This window comes from Pongo pygmaeus, chromosome 11, assembly GCF_028885625.2.
Source record: "Pongo pygmaeus isolate AG05252 chromosome 11, NHGRI_mPonPyg2-v2.0_pri, whole genome shotgun sequence".
In the NCBI taxonomy this organism is placed as follows: Eukaryota; Metazoa; Chordata; class Mammalia; order Primates; family Hominidae; genus Pongo; species Pongo pygmaeus.
In genome coordinates, this window is record NC_072384.2 from 134,606,677 (window position 1) to 134,621,423 (window position 14,747).

The following is a 14,747-nucleotide window of genomic DNA, read 5'->3' on the forward strand; positions in this document are numbered from 1 at the left end:
CCACTTTACAGAGAGCCGATTGGTCTGTTTCACAGAGAGCTGATTGGTCCGTTTTGACAGGGTGCTTATTGGTGAGTTTACAATCCCTGAGCTAGACACAAAAGTTCTCCACCTCCCCACTAGATTAGCTAGATACAGAGTGTCCATTGGTGTATTTACAAACCTTGAGCTAGACACAGAGTGCTGATTGGTGCATTTACAAACCTTGAGCTAGATACAGAGTGCCCACTGGTGCATTCACAATCCCTTAGCTAGACATAAAGATTCTCCAAGTCCCCACCAGATTAACTAGATACAGAGTGCTGATTGGTGCATCCACAAACCCTGAGCTAGACACAGGGTGCTGATTGGTGTGTTTACAAACCTTGAGCTAGATACAGAGTGCTGATTGGTGTATTTACAATCCCTTAGCTAAACATAAAGATTCTCCAAGTCCCACTAGACTCAGGAGCCTAGCTGGCTTCACCCAGTGGATCTCACACCAGTGCCACAGGTGGAGCTGCCTGCCAGTCCTGCCCAGTTCGCCTGCACTCTTCAGCCCTTGGGCAGTGGATGGGATCGGGCGCCGTGGAGTAGGGGGCAGCACTTGTCGGGGAGACTCAGGCCGGGCAGGCGCCCACGGGGGGCAGGGGGGCAGACTCAGGCAAGGCAGGCTGCAGGTCTGGAGCCCTGCCCGGTGTGGAGGCAGCTACGGTCCGGCCAGAAATCAAGCACGGGGGCTGGTGGGCCAGCACTGCTGGGGGACCCAGCGCACCCTCCGCAGCTGCTGGCCTGGGTGCTAAGCCCCTCACTGCCCGGGCGGCAGGGCCGGCCGGCCGCTCCGAGTGCAGGGCCCACTAAGCCCACGCCCACCCGGAACTCTAGCTGGCCCGCAAGCGCTGCACGCAGCCCCGGTTCCTGCCCGTGCCTCTCCCTCCACACCTCCCCGCAAGCCGAGGGAGCCACCTCTGGCCTCAGCCAGCCCAGAGAAGGGCTCCCATGGTGCAGCGGTGGGCTGAAGGGCTCCTCAAGCACAGCCAGAATGGGCACCAAGGCCGAGGAGTCACTGAGAATGAGTGAGCGAGGGCTGTGAGGGCTACCAGCATGCTGTCACCTCTTCCCAGGACCCAGCTAAGGGATAAATAGCACTTATCATGGAGAAGTGTTTGAAGCAAATGGAACACATATGGACTAGTAGTGGAGAGCACAGGTTTGAACTGGCTCGCCTGGGCTCAAATCCCACCTCTGAAATATGCTGGGACCCTTGCCTGGCGTGCAGTCCGTACTCAAAAAATGTTAGCTGTTGTAGCTACATGTCACTTATCAACTTCTTTTAAAATCTGTGTTTTGGGCAAAATGTTTCACAGTTATCCTGTGAAATTTGCCTTCACATGTCAGGAATGATTTTGCCTGAGAAAAATGAAAACAAGCCAATTGCCTTCAGGGAGCTGCACCTGTGGGGTAAAGACCCCAGGGAGGCTTCCTACAGGGACAGATGAGACCGCTGCATAGGGTGTGGGTATTAAAGTGCATCTCCCCGCCCTCAACCCCAAAGTGGATTTTCCACCCAGTAGAGTGCTTTTTTTCCACACACACACACGCACAACCACCCCCCCGCAAAAAAAACCAACCAACAACAGAGCTGCAGGTCTCCAAATGAAGAGCTTTAGCAGCACTTTTTTTTCCTTTTAAGTTATGAGATGGGAAAATAGCATTTGCAATAATTTTGTGTGGCTATAACTGAAATTCCATGTGCGCGTTTTGCCTTATTGCTTTTAAGTAAGTACAAAGGGACAGATAATGCTTCCAAGTGCACGCTGTCTCTATTATGACTATGGTAACTCCCAATCACTTGACTGTAAATAGTGCGGGGTTTCTGTCCCTATTTCATGTGCCTTTCACCCTACATTCGAGCTTCCTCCTCCCCCCCGCGCCCCGTCTCTTGCTTTCATTTCTGCACTGGCAAATGGCTATGATGTCTGGTTCCTTTTTTTCAGAGATAAGTGAAGAATTCAAGAGAAACTGCCCTCTGGGTTGATGGCGAGGGCTTTTGCCTTCAACTTCACCTCTCATGTCCTCTGGATAAACCTCCCAATGGGGGCAAAACCACTGCAAAATGAAAATCCCCTCCTCCCCATTGAATCTGCTCTGCTGAAGCTGCAACACTCTCAGATTATTCCAGAAATGGATGTCCTTTCAAGCCCCGCTGTCAGTTTCTTTCCGATGCATAAGGCGATTTATGGATGCTTATTCTAAGCCATGTGCCTTCAGTGACCCAGAACTGACAAGACTTGAGTTCCTGGCCCCCTGCAGGTTTCTACACAGTCCATTCCCTAGCAGCCCTCTCCCCAGGGACAGCCTGAGGACACCAACACCAAGCAATAGCTGTGTCCCCTGCAGAACCTCCCATTCTTCTCCCTCCACAGCACCCCCCTACTCCCCAGCTCCCCCACCCTCCAGCCCCTTCAAAACCCATCAAAGCCCCAGGACTTTGAGCACTGCTATCCTTCGGAGTGTCAGGCAACCACGATACTCTCATTCCAAGGGAAGGTCGTTTCCAGGTCAGGAGAATCATTTTCCTTCCACTGCTGAGAGCTCCAGAATCCTGGATTTAGGTTCCTTTGTTATGAGGTTTCCTCTTCTGATCCTTCCATAATTAAGTGACACAATTTATCTCCCCATTAAAAGGCAGGAGGCTTTCATTTTCAGACTTGAAGAGCATTTGACTTGAATGGAAGCACTTTTGAGTTCAGAGAGGGAAGATAAGTTCATTTTCATTGAGCACCACGGCTCACCTCTTCATACGATTTGCTCAGATTAATTCTCCAGTATTTCACATTCTCAAAGAATGTGAAAACCCCACTGATGAGACGGATCATGAAGCTTCCCTGGGCTTCAGTTCCCTCATTAGAAAAAGGAATGATTTGAACCAAATAATTATGCAGACTCTCCCTGCTTTGAAATACTGACATTTTGTCACTGCCAGAATAAATGGAAGGAGAGCACATGGCTTTGGTCAAAACAAACAGCAACAGACCTTCTTGACCATTTGGGTTGCTTTTACGTGATTTCTGTAAATGTGGCAGGGAAGAAAGGACAGGTGTTAAATGATGAGTGTTGGCAACTTCCCTCTCCTCTCACAGCCTTCGGAAGGGTGGAGTTTCCTGCTTGGTTCACCAGGCTGTCTTTGGTTGTGGGAATGAACCTGGTGGTAGAAAAATGAGGGAACAGGAAGGTTCCAGGGAGGCAAGTGGAAAGGAAGAAGGGGGCCTGCCCTGCTGCATTCGAGAGAATTTACTGAGTGTGGAGAGGAGGAGCAGCAGGACTTTGGGCCCTGCCTCGCTTGTGTGCGTGTGTGTGCATGTAAGCGTGTGCTCTGTCTGAAGCTCTCCTTCCACCCTCTCCTTACTCTCTGTCATGGCCATTTCAGACCTCCATTATCCTCAAAGGCTTTGGTTCCTCTTGTTCCCCAATCTCCTTCCGTAGTCTTGGCAAATAGTCTGACTTTCTACTTTTCCATTCCAACGGGAATTCTCTCAATCTCTCTCTTCCAAGTTACAGACCTTCCTCCACCTGGACCAGAACATTGGGGTTCTTTTCTACTGCAGTGGAGGAGCATTCTTTTGTTTTCTCTAAGGTCAACTCTCTCCTCCCGTGCTTTGGATGCCATCCCCTCCATTCTTGTCAGGAACCTTGTAGTAGTGATTACCCCTCCTCTCGCCTTCCCTTAACCTCTTCCTTTCTCAAATGGAAACTTCCATCAGAAGTATTTCAATTTGCTCAAGCCTTTCCCATTTTCGCAATATAAAGCCTATGCCCTCCCTCTTCCCATTGCCCTTTCTGTCTCCTTTCTTTCGTAGTCTGAGTTTTCAGAAATGTTGTCCCTACACTCATTGTCTCCGTTGCTTTCCCTCTCTTTCCCTGCTTAGCCTTCTCCAGTCCGCTACAGCCTTCATTCCCCCATGAAGCTCCTCCTTCTAAGCCGGCCAGTGATCTCAATGTCTTTATACCCAATGACATTTTTCAGTTTTCCTCTTACCTTATTGCCCAGCAGATTTGACATTGTTGACAACTTCCTTCTTCCTGAATCCTTTCTTCTGTTGATTTTCTGGAAACCACAGTCTGCAGGTTTTCTTCATACCATTGACTGCTACTTCTTAGTCCCTTCTGACTGCAATTCATCCTACTCTGACTGCTGAATCTTGGCCTTCCTTCCTGCTCTGTCCTAGGCTCTCTCCTGGACCACCCTGGGTCAGCTCATTCACACCCATTGCTTCAGTTATAGTCTAGATTCTGTTGATTCCTAGATTTATAATTCCAGCCCAGGTTTCCTATCTGAGCCCCTCTCTGCTTATCCAACTGCCAACTGATTTCTTGACATACACTCTTTAACGGTTTTTTATTTTTTATTTTTATTTTTTGAGACAGGGTCTCACTCTGTCACCGAGACCAGAATGCAGTGGTGCGATCTAGGCTCACTGCAACCTCCTCCTCCCAGGCTCAAGCGATTCTCTTGCCTTAGCTTCCTAAGTAGCTGAGATTACAGGTGCGTGCCACTGCGGCCAAGATAATTTTTGTATTTTTAGTAGATTCAGGGTTTCACCATGTTGGCCAGGCTGGTTTTGAACTCCTGACCTCAAATGATCCACCCGCCTCAGCTTCCCAAAGTGCTGGGATTACAGGCGTGAGCCACCGTGCCCTGCCACTCTTTAATGTTTCTACCAGACAGAAATCTTGGAGTAATTTTTGGCACCCTCTTACTTTTCTTTTCATATCCTATTGATTATATCCTCTAAACATCACTTCAATTTAAACACTTCTTTCCTTCCCTACTGCTGCATCTTTGTCCAGCTTGAACTTAGACTGTTATCTTTGCCTGAAGCACAGTAATAGACTTTGACACTTCTTTGTTTACCTACTTATTCATGCTCTCCTCTAACTCTTCTCCAACTCTAGACCAAAGTGATCTCTTCAAAATGAAACTCTGATCATGTAGTATTTAAAACCCTTACATAGCTTCCCCTTGCTCTTGGATTGATGAACAAGATTGTTACCAGAGGCTATAAGGCTCAAAATGCTCTGGTCTGGCCAGGCGCGGTGGCTCATACCTGTAATCCCAGCACTTTGGGAGGCTGAGGCGGGTGGATCACGAGGTCAAGAAATCGAGACCATCCTAGCCAACATGGTGAAACCCCGTCTCTACTAAAAATACAAAATAAATAAATAAATAAATAAAAATTAGCTGGGCATGGTGGCGGGCGCCTGTAGTCCCAGCTACTCAGGAGGTTGAGGTAGGAGAATCTCTCCAACTTGGGAGGCAGAGCTTGCAGTGAGCCGAGATCGTGCCACTGCACTCCAGCCTGGGCGACAGAGTGAAACTGTCTCAAAAAAAAAAAAAAATTCTCTAGTCCTACTTACCTTTCTAGACTTACCTGATACATATTCTCCCTCTTTGATATCTGACTGTCTCAATTTCTCAAGGACACTATGGAGAGGGAAAGAGATGCTGTTAATAATTAGTCTTGGATAACAGGCATAAAATATGACCACGCTGAGCAAACTGTATGATTCCTCACTCAGGAATGACATTCTCCTTCCTGCTGCAGGCCCTTTTCTTGCTCTATTCCATCTGCCTTGGAACCTCTGGCCTCTCTTCTTTGCCTCATTAATTCTGACTCGCCTTTCAGGTCTCATTTCAAGATCCACTTTTTCAGGAAAGCCTTTCTTGACTCCCTACCTCAAATGCTCCTGTCATACACTTTTGCAACACTTCCTACGGAGCCCCTCCTGAGTGCCATTGACCTCTTTTGAGATTCCTCATCACTGTTGCCACTTTGTGTGCATTTATGAGATTATTTGATTAATATTTAATCTTCTCCACTGAAGTGTAAACTCTCTGAAGCCAGGAACCATATCGAGGTTCGCTCACTATTGTATCCCCCACATGCAGCTTAGTGCCTGACACATAATTACTAAGTATTATTTAATAGGTGAATCAACAAAGAAATCAGCTCATTATTGGGGGGTAACTATCCATTGGTTTCTTATGTTTCTGCACATCTTATGAATAGAGATATTGACTACTTTTGTTTCTGACTATCTGTCTATTCAAGCATTTTGAATAATGAACAGCCTTGGAAGATACAGATGAAGTCCCCCTTCAGAACAGAGGACAGACATGCTAGCTTCCCAATATAATAAAGATAATGTCTTCCACTAAAGAAAAGGGCAGGTGTGCTTCCAGCCCATAATAAGTGATTCCATTTCTCTCACATCAGTGTTCGCTGGAAACATAATTGACTGCATATGCAGGTATAATATGGCTAGTTTCATGTTGCTCTGTGGGAATTGTAGCTCAAGTAACCAATGCAAAAAATATTGAAACCCTGGCACCTGCTGTAAGTAATAAACTGTCTTTCATCTCTAACAAATAATCTTGTGTCTTCTTTCAGCATTCATGCTAGTTGCATGTTTGGTGAAATCTCAGACCTTTCACAGTTTTTGACATTAATTAATTATATTTTATTCATTCTGTATATTTCTTAGACTTTAATATCGAGATGTACAGAAATAAAACATGTGAATGTCTAGAGTATAAGTCCCTGTTTTTCCTTATGCATTGACAAACTACATTCCTGAGATCACCCCTACATGATAATCTGAAATAAGCAAAGGTTTTATTGACCATCTCTCTTATTTATTCACTTTTTAATGTTCTCTTTTTCTCCTAATTTTGTCATTTTTTCCTCCTATGTTCTTTTTTTTTAAATTAATACTGGTTTATTGCAGAAAATTTAGAAATATTAATATGTCCTCCTATATTCTTAATCTATGTTCTATTTCCTTTCAAATGGTTACATTAATTTCTCCCAGGGTGTTTGCTAATCTTTATAGGGAACTTTTAAAGAGGAAAAACATCCAGAGTTTAGCGAAGTATAGTAGAAAAAGCCCTGAATCAGAAATTAGGAGACATAACTTTTACATATGTACAGGCATAACTAGTTATGTGAAATTGGGCAGGTCACAAAGCTCCAGTTTCCTCTTCTGAACTCAGTCATTCCTTTATGCATTTATTTATTCATTCAACAACCATTTATTGAATTATTTGCAATAAATGACATAACTGCTGCCTTCAAAAAACCCACAGTCTAATGAGAGAGAAAGACAAACTCAAGATATTAACACAGTGTGAAAGGCATGATAATAGAGGAAATCCCAGGGAGCTGCTGTAGGACCCATGGGATTACAGCGGAGACAGAGAGCATGGGATTAAACTGTGCAAGGGAGGTGGAGTCTGAGCTGAGTCTGGTAGGGCAAAATAACTTGGCCATGAAGAAGGTGAGGTAGGGAGTTGTAGTCAAAGGCAAGAGAAAGTCCCTTGCAATGCTTGTTGAAGCTTTTCCCTCTTCTCCCTACTTAGGCTTTGCCTTGGCTCCCAATCCCTCCAAACCTATAGTGGTGTCCCTAAGGGAGAGTCTTATCACCCCTGTGGCCATGGCAAGTGGCCTAGTGGAAGGCAGTGTAACAACCCAGCGGAGAGCTCAGGCACCTGCCTCCATCACTAACCCTGCAATCTGGGTACCGTATTCCTGTCTGCAAAAAGGGAGTCACATTTGGTTTCTCCTGCTGGGTTATTGTGGGGATGTGAGTGCTCAGCATAGTCCTTAGCATGTGAAAACTATCCAAGTGGTTGCATCAAAATTGGGGATTACTTTGGAAATTATTCATCTCATTTCTTTTTTGTCTCTTTGAGAACATGACATCACCTCTAGTTGGCCCAGGACCTCCATCTGCCTGAGGGTGTGAGAATGGAGCAGGGATTAGAAGTGTCTCAAAGTCACACAGGGAGGCCAACGTAATTTTCAGTTTCTAACGTGCAAAATAGGATTAGGCAGCAGGAGGTTAGCTTTGAAATACAGAATATTCTCTTGAGGTGAAATTACAAGTTTTTTATTTCCCTGTCTTGAGTATTCTCCCACCAACACCTTTGTGACAGTCTTCAGAAGAAAGATAAAGGCAATTGAGTGCATCTGATGAGAAGAAGCAAGACAGTCATCATTATTTACATCTATGTGAGACAAATAAAAAGAGTTTAATGATTTCAGTCACTAAGGGCTAGGGGCCTCATTCAGAAGACAGTGGTTTTCGACCCCAAGACATGCCCTTGTCACTATATTTTTCAATAGCACATGTTTCGAAAATGACTTCTTTAAAAATGTATATATCCTACCAGGTTGAAAATAACTTCATGCTTCTTAGTAATTTTGGAGAGGTACAAAGCAATCCCAATAATTTGAAAGCATCACAGACTCTTTTAGAGAAGTTTTTGGAGTGCTTGCAATGGTTGAGCCCATAAACGTGTTCACTGATTTACATTTTAAAAATGAAAAAGTGTTGTTTTCAAATATTTGGATTCTGGTCACATAGTAATGCTATTGTGCTTCCAGGGGTTAGCACAGGATTAGACTTGGTTACTGGAAGTATCAAAATTTGCAAATTGTCCTTCAAATGAAAATTATTCAGTTCTTCAGGTTTTTTGCTTATGAGTGGTGCATATTTGCTGTTGTGAAACTGGAAAGAGACACAGGATTTGCTCCACGTCTGAGCATCTGGAGTTGAGTGGCAGGGAAGCTAATAAGGCATCTCACTGCATTCTTCCCTTTTCTTCCTGGATGGATGACATGTATTAATGCGCATTTAAATCCTTGCCCCACTTAACTCTAAGAGCTGAAGCAACCACTTAAAAGTCTTTTGCCTGTTCGTTTTTCTTTTTTCTTTTCCTATTTCTAAGTAATAGACTCATATTGCTAGTTTTGATTGTTTAGTATTTGTGACTTCCCATGGTGAAAGAATAAAGATTTAGTCATTTCATGCCCTGTTCCCAACCCCACCTTCATCCTCCCAAGAGAGTCATATTATAGTTTTTGTTATTGTTCAGTGTTTGTATTATCATGACCACAAGTATTGTTCACAGCAATACCGTATTTCCTTTTGTGGTTGTCATTAGTGCTCAGTGACAAATATTTTGTTCTCAACTTTTAAGGTACATAGCAGGACTTGCTTTCCTGCTCCCTTTGAATTAGGTAAAGTCATGTGACTAGGTCTAGCCAATGAGCTCCAGGCCAGAGCATGTAATTACTGGTGTGAAACTTTCCAGAGCTCTCTTTCTGTCTGGTATTGCTAACTACCAATATTCAAGAAGTTTATGAGTGATGCTAGCATAATGGTGGATTGGAAGATCCAGACTCTCCTTTTACCCATGCACACACTGATTTAATAATAAATACATGGGGCAACTTCCTTTCTGAGAAGCCCAGAAACAGATAAGAAGAAGTTCCTGCATCTGAGATGAGCATGAGACCACCTGCATAAAAGTCAGTAGGAAAATTCAGGGCACTTTTCTTGGCCTTGTTCTTCCCTTCAGTACAGCACAAAACAAATGGGTAAAATAAACCAAAACTCCTGGCTTCTTCCTTAGGAGGTAAGGAATTGAAGCATGTGTCTAAAGGTCCAGCTTTCTGAGTGGCTGCCTGAGGGACTGGTTTCTGTCTGCCTGAATGTAAGCACTGGCAGGAAGAAGCACCAGGCTGGTAGGGACACTGAAAATAAAGGCAACAGTTTGGACTAGTATATACTAATTTACAATAGCCCCTCCTCCTGGCTCAGCAGAGAATGAGTGGGTGAAATCTCTCAAATGGTAATTTCTCCCTGGGGAAAGAAATTGTTAGAGCACGGCATTTTGCAGAGCTGCCTGAAGTACTGATTTCTGTCTCACCCAATTCAGGGTGCTGATGGCACCTAACATACTCTAGATTCCTGGTGACTACTGAAAAAAAAAAGCTGGAGCACATGCTGCTGCTACAGAGGACCCAGAGTACAGTAGGTAGACACCAGAGGAAGTAAGAGATATGAGCATGTGAAGATAGAAACAAGCAAATTCTTCTAATTAGAAATTTACACACACTCGCCAAGAGAAAATACATCCATAGGAAATTTGAGAGACCCCCAGATTTTCTACCTGTGCTGATTGGCGAAGGTCTTTCCCTGCATGAAGCCAGTCTGTGAATAATGGGAAAGATGCCTGTTCCTTCGAATTTGCAGATATCAACTCCAAGCTACAGAAACATAAAGAAACTGGAAAATATAGCCTAATCAAAGAAACAGAATAAATCTACAGAAACTGGCCCTAAATAAGTGTAGGTATACAAAACACCCAACAAAGAATTCAAAATAACCATCATAATAATATTCAGTGAGCTCAAGAAAACAGTGTCTGAGCAAAATTTGGATCTCAATAAATAAAAAAATATGAGAAACAAACAGAAATTTTGGAGCTAAAGAATATAAGTGAACTAAAAAATTCATTAGAGAAGTTCAACAGTAGACTTCATCAAGCCAAAGAATAAGCTAACTCAAAGACAGATAATTTGAAATTACCCAGTCAGAGAAGGAAGAAAAAAAAAGAATACAAAAGAGTAAAGAAAGTCTAAGGGACTTATGGAACACCATCAAGTAAACAAGGCTATGCATTATGTGAGTCTCAGAAGAGAAGGAAAAATGAGCACAAGGCTTATTTAAGAAAATAATGGCCAGAACTTTTTAAAAATTGGGAAGGAAAAGGCACTTCCAGATTTAAGAAGCCCAGTGGTCTCCAAATAGGATAAATCAAAAGAAGTCCATACAGAGGAACATAATAATCAAATGATCAAAAGTTAGAGACAAAGAGGGAGTTCTGAAGGCCTCAAGAGAATGCATAAAAGAAAACTCCATAAGATATCGGGGGATTGGGATGTATATTCAAAGTGCTGTAAGTAAAAATTTGCCAACTAAAAATACTATATCTGGCTTAATGGTTCTTCAAAAATGAAGGAAAGATAAGACTTTTCCAGATAAACAAAGCCAAGGCAGGCCATCACAACTAGACCAGCCTTACAAGAAATGATAAAGGAGGTCCTTCAAATTAAAATGAAAGATTGAATGGCAACACAAAAGCATATGAAAGTATAAAGTTTGCTGATAAAATTGAATATATAGATAAATACAGAATACTAAGATACTGCAATGATGGTGCATGAATCGTTTTAAATGCAGGTATAGAAGTTAAAACAAAGTATTCAAAATAACTATATAAAATATGTTAATGGTTACAAAGTATAAAGAAATGTGACATCATCAACTTAGAGTGTGAGGAGAACCTTCAAGATAGCCAACTAACAGCATCTGACACTTGCCTCCTCCATGAAAAATCAAAATAGCAAGTAGACAGTCAAACTTTGAATAGAGCATCCGAGAGAGAACACTGGAATTTAGCAGAGAAGTGACAGAAAACACCACAGGCATGGAAGGAGAGAGCAGCAAGGCAGTCAGTTCACTGGGATTGGCTGGGAGCCTGGAGAGGCTCCCCAGTCTAAACAAAGGGTAAAAGATCCCCAGCTGTGCACATTCCCACCATGAACTTCTGCAACCCTAGCCATGGGAGAACCCTTCAATCCTTGTGGGGCCTACGATAGCATAGGGAGCTGCCTGAAGACCATTCCTGAAAGGAGCCTCACACTGGGTTCCTCAACCAGACCCCTTTCCCCATTCCTAAGTAGATGTAGCATGGCACCATTTTGAGAGCTCAGTCCTTACCAAACTGCATCCTGCCCTGGGACCCAACAGCCCCTACATTTACACATTTCTAGGGACACACTAACATTCCCACTGCATTCACAAAGAGGACTGCATCAGCACAATGCCAGCTGGACTCAGTGGAGCAGCAGAGTCCCCAGCATTCTAGCACACACAGTGTCTTACACCTGAGGGAATGGACAGTGGAGGACACTATGGAGGCTGCCCATGGGACAAAGAGAGCCAAAGCCTGTGCTTCCTAAAGCCTGAGAACTGCCTACATAGGGTGGCTACCACAAACAGCAACTCCAGCCTCCTCTAGCATTAGGGCTGCTGTACACACACCCTAGGAACAGACTCAGCCACCTTCCATTACAGCCACTTCTACTGCCCGTGGAGGCTGAAGTGCATGCCACTGACATTAACCCTGCTTGCTCAGCAGCAGAGCTGCAGTTCTTAGGAGGCCTGAGACCTGCCTACCTGCAGCTGCAGCCACTGTCAGCAGCCATGCTTCCTCCAGCAACAGGGCCGTAGTGCACTTGCACGTGCCCCAAGGACAGGCTCCCTGCAACCACTGCTCTCACTGCTGTAGGCAGCCAAGCACTCTGCTGAGGAGGGCCTGGGGATCAGCCCACCCTGCTTGCCATAGCCAGCACCCAAGCACACCACCAGGAGCCCTTAGGCCATACCTACCTGGCCTGGCAATGCACATGTACCCCCAACATCCCAGTAGCCAAGCACATCCCCAAGGGCCCTGGAATTACCCTGCCCTGTCCATCACCTCTAGTTTCTGTGCACTTCTCCTGGGGGCCTGAGGAAAGACACATCCAGCTAACCACTGTCACCTGTGGGGCCCAAAGATTGGTCCACTTGGTGTCCTTGTTACCAGCAAAACCTCACAATAGCCTCCACTAATAACTGCAGCTCAAGCCACTGAAGAAATCAGACACCACTATTGCTGGTTATAGCCAAAGAAATCATACAAGACTATACTTCTGCACACACCCAGAATAAAAGCTAAAATGTCCTATCCAACAAACACCGTAGATTCATTTTCAGGAGAAGGTCTTTCCCTATAAAAGCCAATTTTAAAAATTCGAAGAAGTGACCATTGTACCAGATGCACAGCTATCAATTTAAAAATGTAAGAAACAGGAACAAACATGGAAATATGATACCTCTAAAGGAACACAATAATTCTTTAGCAACATATTCCAATCAAAAGAAATTTATAAAATGCCAGGAAAAGTATTCAAAATAATGACATTTAAAAAGCTTAGTGAGATAAAAGAGAACACAGATGAACAATGCAAAGAGATCAGGAAAACCATCCAGGATATAAACAAGAAATTCACAGATATCATAAACAAAATAAAACAAAAAAAACAGCAATTTTGGAACTAAAGAATTAAATGAGAAAAAATATTTGTTCAAGAGCATCAATAATAGACTAGAGCAAGTAGAAGAGTCTCAGAACTTGAAGACAGGTCTTTAAAGATAACCCAGTCAGGCCAAAAAGAAAAAAAAAAGAGGAAGAAGAAGAAAAGAAAAAAGAATGAATAAAGCAGATGTGACATATGGACACCAAAAAGAGACCCAATATATGAATTTTGGGTGTTCTAGAAGGTGAAGAGATGGCCAAAGGCATAGAAAACTTTCTTAACAAAACAATAGCTAAAAACTTCCCAAGTCTAGCAAGATGTTTAGATATCCAGATCCAAGAAACTCAGGGATCCCCAAATGGATACAATCCAAAAAGTCTCCACAGCATGTTATATCAAACTGTGAAAAGTCAAAGACAGAGAATTGTAGAAACAGCAAAGGAGTCTGACCACATATAAAGGAATCCCCACTGGACTAAAAGAAGATTTCTCAGTAGAAACCTTTCAGCCCAGGACAGAATGGGATGATATATTCAAAGTGCTAAAAGAAAAAAAATCACCATCCAAGAATAGTATACCTAAAAAAATAATCCTTCACAAATGAGGGAGAAATAAAGTCTTTCCCAATAAAGCAAAAACTGAAGGAACTCATCACCAATAGACTGGTCCTACAAGAAATGCTTAAGGGAGTCCCAAACCTGGAATACAAAGGTTAATATTGACCTTCATGAAAACACATGAAAGTATAAAACTCACTGGCAGAGCAAATACACATATGAGGAAGAGAAAAGACTCAAATGTTACCACTGTAGAAGCTGCAAAACTGCGAGGATAAACAATAAGAGAGAAAGAAAGGATCAAAAGACATACAAAGCAGCCAGAAAACAGTAAACACAATGACAGGAATAAATCCTCACATATCAATAATAAACTTGAATATAAATGAGCTACATTTTCCACTTAAAAGATACAGACTGGCTGAACGAATTTTAAAAAATGGCCTAACTGTATGCTGCCTGTAAGAAATTTGTTTCATCAGTAAAGACACTTATGGACTGAAAATAAAGAGATAGCAAAATATATTCCACAAATACAGAAATGAAAGCAAGCAGGATTAGTTATAGTTAAGTCAGATAAAATGGACTTTAAGTCCAAAACAGTAATAAGAGACACAGAAAGTCATATAATGATAAAGGGATCAATTCAGCAAGAAGATATAACAATTCTAAATGTATAAGCATCCAACATCTGAGTACCCAGATTATATATCTGGGTATATAGTAATTATAACAAGTATATAGTAATTATATATATATATATAAAACAAATATATATAACAAGTATATAGTAATAATAACAAGTAATTATTATTAGATCTAGAGGAAAAGATAGACTCCAATATAATGATGTTAAATAGTTAAGGACTTCAACACCCCACTCTTGGCATTATACAGATCATGTAGACAGCAAATCAACAAAGAAACATTGAATTTAAACTGCACTTTAGACCAAATTCGTCTAACAGACATCTATAGAACATTTATCCAACAGCTGCAGGATACACATTCTTCTCGTCAGCACAGCGAACATTGTCCAGGATAGATCATATGTTAGACCACAAAACGTCTCCACAAATTTTTTTAAAAAATGAAATCATACCAAGTACCTTCTCAGACCACAGTGGAATAAAACTGAAAATTAATAACAAAAGGAACTTTGGAAACTCTTCAAATACATGGAAATTATAAAATGTGCTCTTGAAAGACCACTGGATCA